The sequence below is a fragment of the Pocillopora verrucosa genome, chromosome 12, assembly GCF_036669915.1.
Source record: "Pocillopora verrucosa isolate sample1 chromosome 12, ASM3666991v2, whole genome shotgun sequence".
Classification (NCBI taxonomy): Eukaryota; Metazoa; Cnidaria; class Anthozoa; order Scleractinia; family Pocilloporidae; genus Pocillopora; species Pocillopora verrucosa.
Window position 1 is genome coordinate 4411874 of NC_089323.1, and position 14922 is coordinate 4426795.

Below are 14922 nucleotides of genomic sequence, written 5' to 3' on the forward strand. Positions count from 1 at the left end.
TCATTAAACTACTACTGATGGAAATTTAACGTTTGCCATAAATAAAGAGTAATCTATCTCATAGACAAAATGAAACTTAAATACATTTAAGCTTTGTCCTTGCTAAGTTCATGAGCTAAGGCCAGGCAAGCCAAGCTGAAATCCCGATTCCTTTAAAAACAGAATGTGGTGAAATGATGAAGGATTGTTCCCAGGCTACATTTCAGCCAGTGAAGAGAACTCATATTTAGTTGCTTTGGTTTGTTATCACTAACCTTTTCTAAGGGCGCTTTCATGCTTATGTAAAACGGAGCAAATGGTACACTACACGTGATTAGCAGCGATAGAGTGAAAAAACAATCGGATGTAGAGTGAGGTTCCGGGTCGCAATCGACGGTTGGGTTAACGCGTGTGCTTTAACCATTCCGACCTCAATCCCAAGTTCCTCCACTTTATTTGTTTGTTTTTTCCCGCTCTGCCACTTTTTGAAACTAGCGCGTGCCGTTTTACCTCAGTGCACGTCATTCGTTTTAACAACCATTATGAAAGGCCTCCGACACAGGCTATTGTTATCAACTCGATAAGCTGTCAAAATAAAAAAAAACATGACCATCGTAATAAAGACCGTTGATGCAGAGTACAAGCCTCACTACCTACAGGTATAGTTTTCTCTCGGGGAGTCAGTAGTGGAGCCACTGTTATTACGAAAAAGGAATCGAGTGACTGGTGGTAGTACAAAATAAATGACCCAATCACCCCGTCCTGTATATATACTCAAAAACGCTGTTTATATTTTTACAACAAGACATCGAAAGTTCCCCAAAAATTGCCATAAGCGAAAGGTGAGAATGTGCACTACGCCTTGAAATACATTGATTGTTGGTTGCAATCCACCTGCTCAATGATGACGAGCCTAAATCTAGGTCTTCAAATGTTTTTGTGGTGGGCCTTTCTAAATGTTAGTATAAATTTGAAAGCCGGGCAATCATTAATATCTACTTTCCTTTGGATATACACAGATCTTTCGCCTTCACAACAACTTCACTTCCACCTTGTGCCTTAAATGAATACTATACTCATGCGCCATTTAAACGGTACTCACTATTTGAAACTGCACAAAACGATCTGCGAAGTTATCTTCTTGTGCCGCAAAACCTACTCATTGAGATTAGCATGTGTGCCTTGCATAAAATAACCATTCCTTAAAGGCGAATCAGTTGTCTCAGTGACTAAGAAATTTGTTTGGCGACAATTTAGCTTCCTGCCTTTATACCCTCAAAAGGTCTCCAGATAGATCATCGCCAGGGTGGAACTTCTAGGCTCAAACGATCTTAATTCACACATTCTACATCACGGGTAGACAAGTTTGTTGTGCAAAATATCTCCGGTTTTAAGCAGGAATTCTTGTTACTGGAAAAAAAACAAATGCTGTCTGTTGTTGCTCAGTTACCCTGTTTTATCAATTGGTAAGCTCTTTGAGTAAACGCACGTATTGGATATGTCGCATCGTCATAACAGTAACAACATAATATTATACTCTCTACGACATTTGCTTCTTAAATACATAAGTGAAACAATTACTAGTGTTTGACTTAGGAAAACCCTATTACTGAAAGCTATTGAACAGATTGATCGAGGTGCTTATTGCCCAAGTGCTGTGATCACGTGACTTGTCCAGAAATTATGATCACATAACGTAATGGCATAAACTGAAAAACAAAAGGGTTGCGGCGTAGATTTTAACACGGTTAGGAAGGCAATTATAAAACTCTCACCTCGGATGATGTCTATGGTCCCCCGATACCATGTTAGTTTAGTAGCCAGTGGTTTTGTTTGTTGTTGATTGTTGTATGTATTTTTTTATTTTTCGAAAAACACAAACTAGCCTTTTACAATACAGTTTTGCTACATAAGATAAAAATATTCATAACTTTCATAGTCCGCAAAGCATAAAGCTACAGAAACCTTTGCAAAATTATTAATCGTAGTAACAATTATTAAAGCTGTTATTGTGTACGACAGGTGATTGCATATCATTTTGACCCTAACTCTCGATTCCTCTGTTCGTAATAAGAGTGCTCCAATACTGAACTCTAGGAAAATATCTTGTAGTAGTCACTAGTAGCCCTGCATCACAGCTATCATTGACAGCTTATCGAGTCAAACAACACAGCCTGTTTAACCCTTTCAGCTAGTAAAACGAACAATAATATCATTTGCGAGCTTAATCTTTAGGCAAAAACGATTGGTCTCAAACGATAACTCTATATGACGTAGAGATTACCAATTTCCTTTCTAAGCAGTTCCTACTGCACATTTGAATATCTGTTAACAAAGTTTGTCATCTTTAATTTACAAAGTTTCGCTAGGAGCACTATGGCTAATTCCCAATCATGACAAAATTGTGCGGCTGGCTTCGTTAACAGCGCGTTATCACTAAACCTTATTATCGAGCTCAGGTGACATCATCATCAAGTTTTGATCGCAAAGAAAAACCCTGAGTGCATTCTGATTCCAAATAAATCTTTACTACTTCATTAGAAATGCGCAAATTGGAGACATGTTATTGTTTTCTCGTGGCTTCTAAACTACATTTTTCATCTGTGAGTTCTTCATTAGATAACTCGCATGTAATATACCATTTATAAGTAGCTCTCCATGTTTTCCTTACTCTTTTTATCAAGAAATGGCCTGTCTTTTTCCCCTTCTACACAGAGTAAGAGTTTTGATCAAAACTTGTAACGCGCTGGTTCATAATGGATAGTGGACATGTCATATCGATCATTGTAAGTATGTAAAGATGTGTTTTAAGTAGAGAATGATATTTTCATTACGCAAATTTCATATCGAGGTAAGGGGGAGAACAATTTTCAAGAGACAACACTAATGGCCGTGCTTTTGATAATTTCATACATCAGCTTTTCAGGCTTGATACATGTGTAAGTCAGAGGAGAGTTAATTCAATGGAGAGCACAATGCTTGGCTATTTGTCTGCTTCACTGCTTGTCTTTATCTCACTGATTCTCCAGCAGTAAAGGACGGGGTTTAAAGCCGAATTAAAATAAACTAAAACACTTGCCACTCCCCAGGTGACGATTAAATTCGATGAGTGTGTATTACTAGATGCAATCAAAATTCCTGATACACCTATTGGGACATAACAAATCACTAATGCTAACTGCACCCATAGTGCACTATACACTGCCCTTTTGTATCGCGCCCTGTTTATGCATTTGGTTGGTTGTGCTGTTGTTGTATAAAACCTTGTACTTGAGCCTGGTGATGACTGAGAACGCCGAAAATCTTTGTGTACGAAGCCACTGAGATTATTAAGCAAGATGGTATATTATACGGCTGTACCACATATCTATTCGGTAGTCTAAAATATAGCATAAACAAGCGACGACAAACAGTACCCACAAGGTTGCTACCATGCAGTAAGTGCGCTTTAAAGTTACAATTTGTCGGTAGCATCAGCCCCGACAACAGGGCGAGAAGTCTATCCACGCTTATGGCCGCCGTTGTCAACAAGACACTAAACATAATGTATAGTTTGTTATGTAAGTTGCCCTGTATGCGAATCGGCAAAGATACCACTCTTCTTTAACCAAGGACATCCAATAACTGGCAGTGAAAGGCTGGCTAACAATACTAACTAACAGATCAGTTGCTGCCAAACAACGATACAAGACTTTGGACGGCGGATGAAGGGAAGATACTTTGTGAAGGGCACAAGGATGAGAAAGTTCCCAGAAAGTGCCATGAGCGAGAGGAGAATGTGAACTGCCGTGAAATAAATTGATTGTCGTTGCAATCCACCTGCCAGTGATGGCGAGCAATCAGGTCTTCAAATGTTTTTGTTTGCCTTTCGAATACTGTTAAATTTGTGGTCGACATCGTCAGTATCTTCTTTTCTTTGGATGTAACAGAGATATTTCGCCTTCACGACAACTTCACATCCACTGTGGCTTAAATCTCATCTTTTAATAATGCATATATATACTCAAGCATTTTAAATGGTATCATTTACCCTATTTGAAATGCGCAAACGATCTCAAGAGTCTTTTGTGCAACAGAACAAATTAAAATTTCCCCATAGCTCGGCATGTGTAATTTGTATTAAGTAACCATACTAAAATGAATCAGTTTTTTTTCAGCGAAAAGAAATCCTACGGCAATTTATTCTGCCGTTACACCCTGAAAGGTCTCTAGATAGATCCAAGGATGGAAATGTTGTTCAAAAGATCATAAATAATTTAAATATTCTTCCCACGGGAGACATTTTGTGAGCAAATTATCTCTTGTTTCAAGATGGAATTTGCTACTGAACAACGCTGTTTGTCTTAGTTACCTGTTTATCAAATTTGTAAACCACATATTGGATATGGCATCGTATAACAGGGACAAATTTATTCCCCCTGTGACAATTGTTTCAAAATATGTGGTGGAAAAAAATCAATGTATGAGTAAGTAAAACGTTCACGGAAAGCTATTGACAGATTACGAAGTGCTTATGTCAACGCTGTGATCTCGGCGCTTGTCAGAATTATGATGAAATACGTGCGGCAAGCTGAAAAACAGAGAGGTTGCATTGCAGATGTGTCTCGATCAGGAAGTAGTTTGAATATTTCGTTTGGATGAATCTATTGTCACCAGTACCATGTTATTTCAGCCAAGGTTTTTTTAATGTTTTTTTTTCGAACTATCACAGTAGCGTTTATTCTGCAATACGGTTTTGCTATGGAATAAAATATTCAATCATTTCATAAGTGTAAAGCATAAAGCTACAAATATTGTTTGCTTTATAAAATATTAAGGTAAGTTAATCTTTTTGTTGAGTCATTATTTGGTTGCAAAACATTAACGTGGTAACGATTAAAGTTGTTATGTAAACGATAGGTGATTGCATTCATTTTGTCAAACTCTCGATTCCTTTTTCGTAATAAGTGGTTCCACTACTGACTCGAAGAAAATATCTATAGTGGTGACTTTTATTTTGCATCGCAGCTTTATTATTATTATTATTATTATTACTATTATTATTATTTTTGGACAGCTTATTGAGTGATAACATAGCCTGTTCGAGGCGTTCATATTGTAAAACGAAGTGCACAGTAAACGATACGATAGTCACGGCGAAGCCGAAAAGAAAAAGTGAGCCTTGGGCCGAGTCGAGTAAAGAAGGGTGTTCACCCGACCTGACCCAACCCGATCCAACCCGACCCCATTATCCCCCGTTTTTTCTATCGCTGCTATCGTGCAGTGTACCATTTGCTCCGTTTTACTAAATGAACGCCTAGAAAAGGTTAGTGATAACAACAGCAACTAAATATGAGTTTTGCTTAATAGCCTGGGACATCCTTCATCATTTCATCACATTCTGTTTAAAGATCAGGTTCAGCTTGGCTTGCCTGGCTTAGCTCATGACTCATCAAGACAAAGTAGATTTATTTAAGTTTCATTTTGTCTACGAGATATAACTCTATTTATGGCAACGTTAATTTCCTCATATTATTTATTGATCTAAAATTCGCATACAACCTGTTATTCATTCTGTGATATTCGTAACGGTTCTGAGGACGGAAGGGAAGCGTTAAAGGAAACCACATAAAAGATTTTAGAGCGCAGTAGTTTTTAAAACAAAGTCCTATTCCTTCCATTATACTTATTCTTTTTTCAGAACTTTAAAGACATGAATAATTTTTTGACCATCAGATGGAATTCAAGCGCGGAAAGGGTCCTTGCAGTGGTGAGCTGTCATACAAATCTTTTAATTAGGAGCAGTGGTAGGTGTTCAAGAGGGCGTGTTAGCAGCTTTTTTGCTCGATTGTCGTTAAAATGAGAGAATAATTTCTCATAGGACCAGCTGTGTATACAAGGCTTACGATAGAACCACGACATGTTCTTGAATATTCGAATTTGGTGATAAAAGAGCTTTCAAAATTATTTGCTCAAAGAAATCTATGGATAACTTTCTGAGGACTACAATTTTGCACTCGATAGACATTTTTAATTCCTGCAGATAACAGAGATATTTTCTCTAGTTCAGTACCGTGCAGAAAATTTACCATCTATTTTCTACATGTATAATATCAAAAAGATTGGATGAGATAGTGAAATCAAATACCATGTTAGAGCGTAGTAGTTTTTAAAACAATGACCTATTCCTATTATTTTTTTTTTCAGAACTTTAATGATATAAATAATTTTTTGACCATCAGATGGAATTCAAGCGCGGAAATGATCCTGCAGTGGTGAGCTGTCATACAAATCTTTAATTAGGAGGAGTGGTAGGTACTCAAGAGCGCGTGTTAGCAGCTTTTGTACTCGATTGTCATTAAAACGAGAGAATGTTTTCTCATAAGACCAGCTGTGTGTGTACGGCCTGTGGTGGAGTCACGAAATCTTCTTGAATATAAGAATTTGTTAATAAAGGTGCTTTCAAAATTACTTGCTCAAAGAAATTTATGGATAACCCCCTGAGGACTACAATTTTGTACTCGATAAACAGTTTTGACTGATGCAGATAACAGACTGATAAACAGCTATTCTTATCAACCATGTTAGAGTTTGACTCTATTTCTTATTACAAGTTTCTTCTGTCATAATTTGCAAACTTGCTCTCCGGCAAACGATTGGTCTCAAACGATAAATCTATAAGTGGAAATAGTGATAATCAACTCATTTTCTAAGAATTGACTTCAAAATATTTAAACAGATGAAAACAAAGTCGACATATTTTTGTTATAAGCAAATCGAGCCCGTGGCTCCTGTTACAATCCCGTAAACACATAACCGTGTGTCGGGGCCAAGTGACATATCTCATTCAGTTTTGACAAAACAGCAAAATCGTAAGCGCATTCTACTTGAAAAGAATAGTCTCTGCTGCTTCATTATAAGTGAGTGAATTCGGCATGTGATATTCCTGTGATATATTTTATTACAAAACTAATGTTTTACCTTTTAGTTGTTCTTAAGATAACTTGAATATAAAAATGAGATCTGACTCTTTATGGTTTTCCTCACTCTTCTTTATTAAATGGTATATCCTCCTCTCTCTTGTAACAAACATGATTGTTAAATAGCTTTGGAAGAGACATGTAAACGTCGAAATGGGTCGAAACCTATGCAAGGCAAATTGTTTGTCTGATTGTCTGCTTTGCTGCTTGTCTTATATCTTTGATTTCAATGGTAAAGAAACGGGTTTAAAGTGGAGTTGAGAAAAACTAAAACATTGGCCATTATGGCGAATGATTATTATGATTATGATAAATTAGATAATCGGTTTAAACTCAAAGATATTCACAATTTGCGCTGTTAAGTTAGGTACATAACAATCAGCTAAGGCAAACTGTAACTAAAGTACACTGCACATAATTTATGCAAACTTAGGACGTTGTGAATTATCTTAGTTTTGTTATAAACAGTATGGCTGATTCCCAGTTATAACAAAATCAAGCGGCCAGCTCCTTTCAAAGCTCGTTATCACTAAACCATATTTCTGAGCAATATCTGATCAAAATTTGATGGCAAAGAAAAATTCTGATAGAAATAAGAATAATTGATAGCCTTCACCTCTTCACTACAGATTCGGAAATTGGAGACGTAATATTGTTTTCTTAAACTATGCTTTCTCACCTTTTATTTTTTCGTTACATAACTCGAATACGATATACGACTTATTTCATATTTTTCCTTACCCTTTTTCATTATGAAACGGCATACATTCCCCTCTGTCCTAACGTCTAGAATTCTTTCAAAAAATCTACATAGAAGAAAATTTACATGCCAACGTTGAAATAGGTCTACCCCTATGCATAGCAGATTGCTTGTCTGATTGTCTGCTTTACTGTTCGTCTCACTTCACTTATCTTCCAGCAGTAAAGGAACGGGTTTAAAGTAGAATTAAGGAACAGTAAGACATTTGCCATTCCCAGGAATATGAAGAAATGCGAAAATGGCTTCGTACTGAGAGAGAACAATTTGCATCGTAAATTGTGGTACATAACAGACAACTAAAACTAACTGTACCCACAGTTCACTGTACACTGCCTTTCTGTATCGCGCTATGTCCAGTGCATTTGGTTGGCCCGGTTGTTGTTGAGCATGATCTTGTATTTGAGCCCGATGATGACTGAGAGCGCGAAAAAATTTTTGTGTATGAGGCGACTGAGATTACCAAGCAAGATGATATAGGGCTGCACCAAAAGGTTATACGGTGATCGAGATGAGAGAATAAACCAGCGATAAGACATACAACCCAAACGATAGCTAAAGTGATATACGTGCGCCTCAAAGTTACAATGTCTTTGTATCTCAGTCCCAACAACATGGCGAGAAGTCGGTCCACGCTTATGGCCGTCACTGTAAACAGAGAAACTCCACACAATGTAAAGCCTGTTATGTAGCCTACGTTCCTCGTGTATCGACAAAGACTCCAGTGTTCGTGAACCAAAGACATCCAATAAGTAGCAGCGACAGGCTGGGTAACAAGACCAACCAACAGATCAGTTGTTGCCAGACAACGATACAAGAGTTTGGATGGCGGATGGAGGGAAGATTCTTTGTGAAGGGCAGCAAGGATAAGAGAATTTCCAAGAGTTGCTGTGATGGAGAGGAGAATGTTTAGAATTGCTGAGAATGAAATGGACTGTTGTTTTAACTCACCAACCCAATATGGGGAGCATTACAATCCTTCAAATGTTTTCGTCTGTGTTCCACTTCCTGTTATATTTGTTGTTGTTGCCATCACTGTTGTTTCCACTCTTTTGCAAGTTATCCTTAAGTTAGTAACAACGAGGAATATTTCGTCTTTACAGCAGCCTCCAAGTCAAGATCAGTTGAACCTTATTTTTTGGATAGCAACGTGTTGTTTGGATCAGATTCGCTGCCTTACCTGGATAACAGCGTGAATTTTTTTTTTAAACTGTTAGCTTTTTTTCTACAATAAGGTTTTACTACCGAATAAAAATATTCATTCAGTTTAAAGGCGCAAAGCATAAAGCTATAAAAACCTTTTTACATTGTCTGCTTAATAAAGCTGAAGCAAGTTAAGTTAAATTTTTCTTTGAGTTATTATTTGATTGCAAAACATTGCCGTAGTAACAATTAAAGTTGTTACGTATATATATGACAGGTGATTGCATTCATTTTGTCTCTCGATTCCTTTTTCGAAATAAATGGCCCCACTATTGACTCGAAGAAAATATTTGTTGTAGTCACTCGTAGTCTGCATCAAAGCTTTTATTAATAGCTTATCGGGTGACAACACAGCCTCTTCGAGGCGTTCAGCTAGTAAAACGAAGTGCAAAGTAAGTTAACGGCGCGATCTTCACGGCGGAGGGAAAAAAGAGCAAGGCTTGGGTCGAGACAAGTAAAGAATGGCTTTCACCCGACCCGATCCGACCCGACCCCGACTCGTTTTTCCACTCCGCCGTTACTATCTTGCCGTGTACCATTTCACTCCGTTTTACTAAATGAACGCCTGGAAAGGCTAGTGATTACAAAACTAGCTAAATATCAGCTTTGCTTACATAGACATGCTTAACAGCTTGGGTCACTCTATATCATTTCATTATACTTGAAGTTGTCAGACATTTTCTGAATTTTAATAAACTACGAGACAAACTGAGCCACGATACGAGCGTCTGGTAAGTAACAATTCCAAAGTATTTGGCACGCGTCTGTCACTACGCTCGATCCGATTTGCAGCATTTACGAGGACAAGTTATACCATCTCGCGAGGTAATATAACTTGGCGTGAACTTCCGGTCATATAGGCCAGATAATCCCTTGTTATTACTGGTGAAAATAGCGTGCATTCTCAACTCGCTAAACCCAATACGCACTGTTTTCACTGAATTTCCGGACTTCTCCGACTTTATTTAGTCAAAGTTGTCCTAGTGAAAAAAATGCAGGTTACAGATGCAAAGTTATTCTAAAGACACGTGGATTTTTGTTCCCTACGTGTCGTACCTGTGTTGACTTGGGAACGAAACGGCGACAGGTGTAAGATGTTACGTTGTAAGCCCATCTTTTTCTTAACTGTTTCATTCACCATTTACTCAGTTCTTTTAATGGCCACAAATTTATCCGGATTATTTATTGTGGTCATGAGAAAATTAAAGGTCAAGAAGCTTGAGGTCCCATTTTTCCAATATCTAATTAATGGTGAGGTAAGCTTCCTGTTTCTTGAAAGGAAGACGACTAGGTGACCGATTCCGATAACACCTTTGCGACGTACATAGAAATAGCAAGGACGTCTTTTCCTACATCTAGGCAGTTTGGAAAGCAGCTAAACTGTAAAACAAAAATTTATCTTTCAAATCAGCACTCTTAATCCCCGCGGTATCAACGAGCGCTTTTCATTTCACTAATTTATTCTTGTTTACTCGTCACCATATTCTCACTAGTAGCGTAGCTCCATTTCCGTATATGCAAATAATAGTTTCTTTAAATTAAAAATTACGACCCGTGTTGTATTTGTAATCATGATTTAACGAATTTTCTCTCTTAGAATTAGCGCCAACGCACTCTACGATTGTTATTCGGGGATTGTCAATTCTTTTATTTTCATTCATTGATGAAGTCGGCTTTTCTTCTCACTAAAAGGGCTATTGTGTTTATATGATAAACAAAATAATACGTGGTTGCTTTTAGATATGAAATTTCTCTTCTCGTATTCAACTTGACATCTCACTCGTTCGCTGCGCTCATTCGTGAGCTATCGAGTCAAAAACTCGAAGAGAAATTCCATATCTACGCGCACCTATCTATTATTCTCTATTTCCCTATGTCTTCATCCAGTCAGATATTGTCTGCTTTAAGTTCCATTTGAATTGCGGTATGCTTGGGCCCCCCCAAAAGAAAAACTGATTTAGAGGAATTGTTAAATGCATCCTTAAAGTTACTTACAGTCATTTTGCTACACTCCAGTTTTATCCCCGCTTAAATTAGCAATTAACTACACACGCATCAAAGTCATAATTTGGCCGGTGACATCAAAAAAGATAGTCTACAGCTACAATTAAGGATTATGGTGCCCGAAATTCAAATTTGGTTGGGAAATAATTTGTTAGAATTTCATTCACATAGAAGTTAGAAGTAAAGATAACATTACTTAGATAGTTTTTTCGAGCGTAAGGACATCAATGAAATTTGAATTCCTTGTGATGAAAATTCAGGTGTACTCGATCGATGGGTATCAAGGCAGTCAGTAAAGAAATTGTTGAAACAAATGAAGAAATAAGAATCTTTTTTTTTTAGCTGCTGTATTTTTAACTTCAAGATTGACTTTTAACTTCATTGAAGCCAGGAACATCCATATCATTACATCAGTTCTATAGATGATGCACTATTTAGACAAGAAAACATTTCCATAATTCTGTCTCCTTTTATTCCAGTAACATGAAGTAAATCGACCATTCCCATTGAAAATTTTCTGATATTGAAAGTATGTTTAATTTCATCTTTGTTATCCGGATTCAAATTGATCCATAGGCAAACAATTCATTAGCAAACAAAATGCATTATCAAGTTATTTGAGGCGTTGAGTTAAGTATACAAAACAGTCTGAACCTTTTCTGTGCGTTTTACTTGTAACTGTCCCCAGTATTTTTCAACACAACAAAATCTAAGCTTCATTGGTTTTATTGACCCACTTTTGTGTACATCCGTGATTGTTATGGTAAAAAGTTTTCCTAATAGTTTCCTGTAGGGAGACTCAAGGTTTCTTCTTCGTTCTACGCACGTGAGAAGACAAAAAACATTTTTTCTCTGGTTTAGTAACGTGCCCAAAATTTACCATCTAAATTATTTGATTTTCTACATCTAAAATGCCAATTTTTTTAAAGGTTTATCGGAATGGAAAAAGTAGAAAGCTATTTAGAAAGCATATTGCGTATCCACCCTTTTGCAAATTATCCTTAAGTTAGTAACAACGAGAAATATTTCGTCTTTACAGCAGCCTCCAAGTCAAGATCAGTTAAACCTTAGTTTTTGGATAGCAACAACAGAGATTGAGAATTCATCAGTAGCATCTGACTATGTAAAATGCCCGAATGCTGTGAGGTTTGTCACACGAAAGTAAAAAAGACCGGTTTTTTAGCTGGAATTTGAATTGGCAATAAGGGGGGTAGCAAAACTAGTTTATGATAGGTTAATTTCGTAATAAAACAGAAAAAAAATAACTCCTTACTTAAGCAAACCTTCATTGATAGAACACCGATAGTCGCCCGACACTTTGACGGCCGACGTGTTGTTTGGATCAGTTTCGCTGCCTAGCGTGAATTATTAATTCACGTCATCTTGGGACGACATGAATTGTTATTAGGTTAGGCAAACTGGCAGAAAAAGTCCAATTTTAAAATTAATGTAGATTACAGATGGAAAGTTATTCTAAAAATATTTGAATGTTTGTTCTCTATGTGTCATACCTGGCAAAGGGTGGAAATGTTTCTCAAAAGATCCAAAATAACTCAAATATTACTCCCACGGGAGACATTTTATGTGCAAATTATTTCTTGTTTCAAAGCGGAAGTTTGCTACTGAACAATGCTGTTTGTCTTAGTTACCTGTTTATCAAATTCCTAAACGAAATTTTGGATATAGCAGCATATAACGGGGACACATTTATACTCCATGTCACCATCGTTTCTAAAGAAATGGCAATAAAACTTCAGTTTTTGGCAAAGGAAAGCGTTCGCTGAAAGCTATTGACAGACGATGAAGTGCTTATGCCAATGCTGTGATCACGGGACTTGTCAGAATCATGATCACATATCTACGGCAAACTAAAAAACGAAAAGGTTGCTGCACAGATGTAACTTGTCCTTTGGATGAATCTATGGTCACCAATAACATGTTATTTTAGCCAAGATTTTGGTTCTTTTTTGTTTTGTTTTTTTTTTAATAAGGTTTTACTACCGCATAAAAATATCCATTCATTTTAAAGGTGCAAAGCATAAAGCCAAAGAAACTTTTTTACATTCTCTTCTTAATAAAGCTGAAGCAAGTTGAGTTAAATTTTTCGTTGAGCCATTATTTGATTGCAAAACATTACCGTGGTTACAATTAAAGTTGCTATTTATAAATACGACAAGGGTTTGCATTCATTTTGTCTCATCTGTTGTAGTCACTTGAAGTCTGCATCACAGCTTTTATTGATAGCTTATCTGCATCACAGCTTTTATTGATAGCTTATCTGCATCACAGCTTTTATTGATAGCTTATCTGCATCACAGCTTTTATTGATAGCTTATCTGCATCACAGCTTTTATTGATAGCTTATCTGCATCACAGCCTCTTCGGGGCGTTCAGCTTGTAAAACGAAGTGTAAAGTAAGTTAACGGCGCGATAGTCACGGCGGAGCGAAAAAAGAGTGAGGCTTGGGTCGGGACGGGTAAAGAACGGCTTTCACCCGACCCGACCCGACCCGACCCGACCCGACCCGACCCGACCCGACCCGACCCGACCCGACCCGAACTGACCCGACCCGACCCGACCCGACCCGACCCGACCCGACCCGACCCGACCCGACCCGTTTTTCCACTCCGCCGCTACTATCTTGCCGTGTACCATTTCGTTCCGTTTTACTAAATGAACACCTGGAAAAGGCTAGTGATGACAACACCAGCTTACTTTGAGCTTTGCTTACATAGACATGCTTAACAGCCTGGGTCATTCTACATCATTTCATTATATTCTATTTTAAGATCGGTTTCAGCCTGGCATGCCTGGCTTAGCTCATGACTCAGCAAGACAAAGTAAATAAAGAAACATTGTAATATTTTCTGGATTATTTTAAAACATAAATCTACGATATCTGGAGATCGTAGTTGAAAATCAGTCAATCGATAGATAATTTTGAACTTTTAAACATCACCCACCAAATTTACTTGATTCTCATTTTATCGATGAGATATATATTTATTTGTGGCAACTTCCTCAAATCATTTACTCATCAAAAATTCGCATACAACCTGACATTCATTCCGTGATATTCGTAACGGTCCCGAGGACGAAAGGGAAGCGTTAAGGCCCTCATATAAAAGAGGTTAGTAGTTTTTAAAACATTCTTATTCTTTCAGTTGTAATTAATGTCTTTGTTTTTTCAGAATTTTAACGACAAATGATTTTTTTGACCTTCAGATGAAATTCAGACGCGGGAATGATCCTTGCAGTGGTGAGCTGTCATACAAACCTTTTTAACTAGGAGCAGGGGTAGGTATTCAAGAGGGAGTATAAACAGCTTTTGTACTCGATTGTCATTAAAATAAGAAAATGTTTTCTCATAAGACCAGCTGTGTGTACACGGCCTGTGATAGAGACATAAATTCTTCTTGAATATTCGAATTTGGTTATAAAGGTGCTTTTGAAATTTTTTGATAAAATTAATCTATGGATAACTTCTGGGGACTACAAATTTGCACACGATTGACAGTCTTAATTGATGCTGGTTCGATAATCGGTTTAAACTTTAAGATATTTTCTGTATCGCGCCATATTCGTTGCATTTGTTTTGTTCGACTGTTGTCAAATATGATCTTGTAGATTAGCCAAACCTCAATTTGTGAATAATAATTGCATAAAGAGTTCATCAGTAGCATTTGATTATGCAAAATGCACTAAGAAGCTGTCTGGTGTGTTATACGAAAAAGAAAAAAAGGGGGCAAGTTTTTCTGCAAATTTGAATTAGCAGCACACTGCAAGCAAATATACATTAGTGGAAGCATTATTTCACAATATGACTACAAAAAAACCCTGTTTACCCATATAAACTTTCATTGATAAGGTGGTTTATCGACTTTTGATATAATTTATGCAACCTTAAGACGCCGTGAATTATCTTAGTTGAATGTAAAACCCTCTTTGAAGACGCTAATTGGTATTGGGAAAAATATAAAACTGGACTAAATAAAACTATTCAAAATTTCATTTGCTTCA

General features: G+C 37.1%; 1 pseudogene; it reads right to left on the reverse strand.

Moving 5' to 3' along the window:
• Window positions 1–7790: 7790 nt before the first annotated feature.
• On the reverse strand, window positions 7791–8728 carry LOC136277413 (melanocyte-stimulating hormone receptor-like; annotated as a pseudogene).
• Window positions 8729–14922: the final 6194 nt, after the last annotated feature.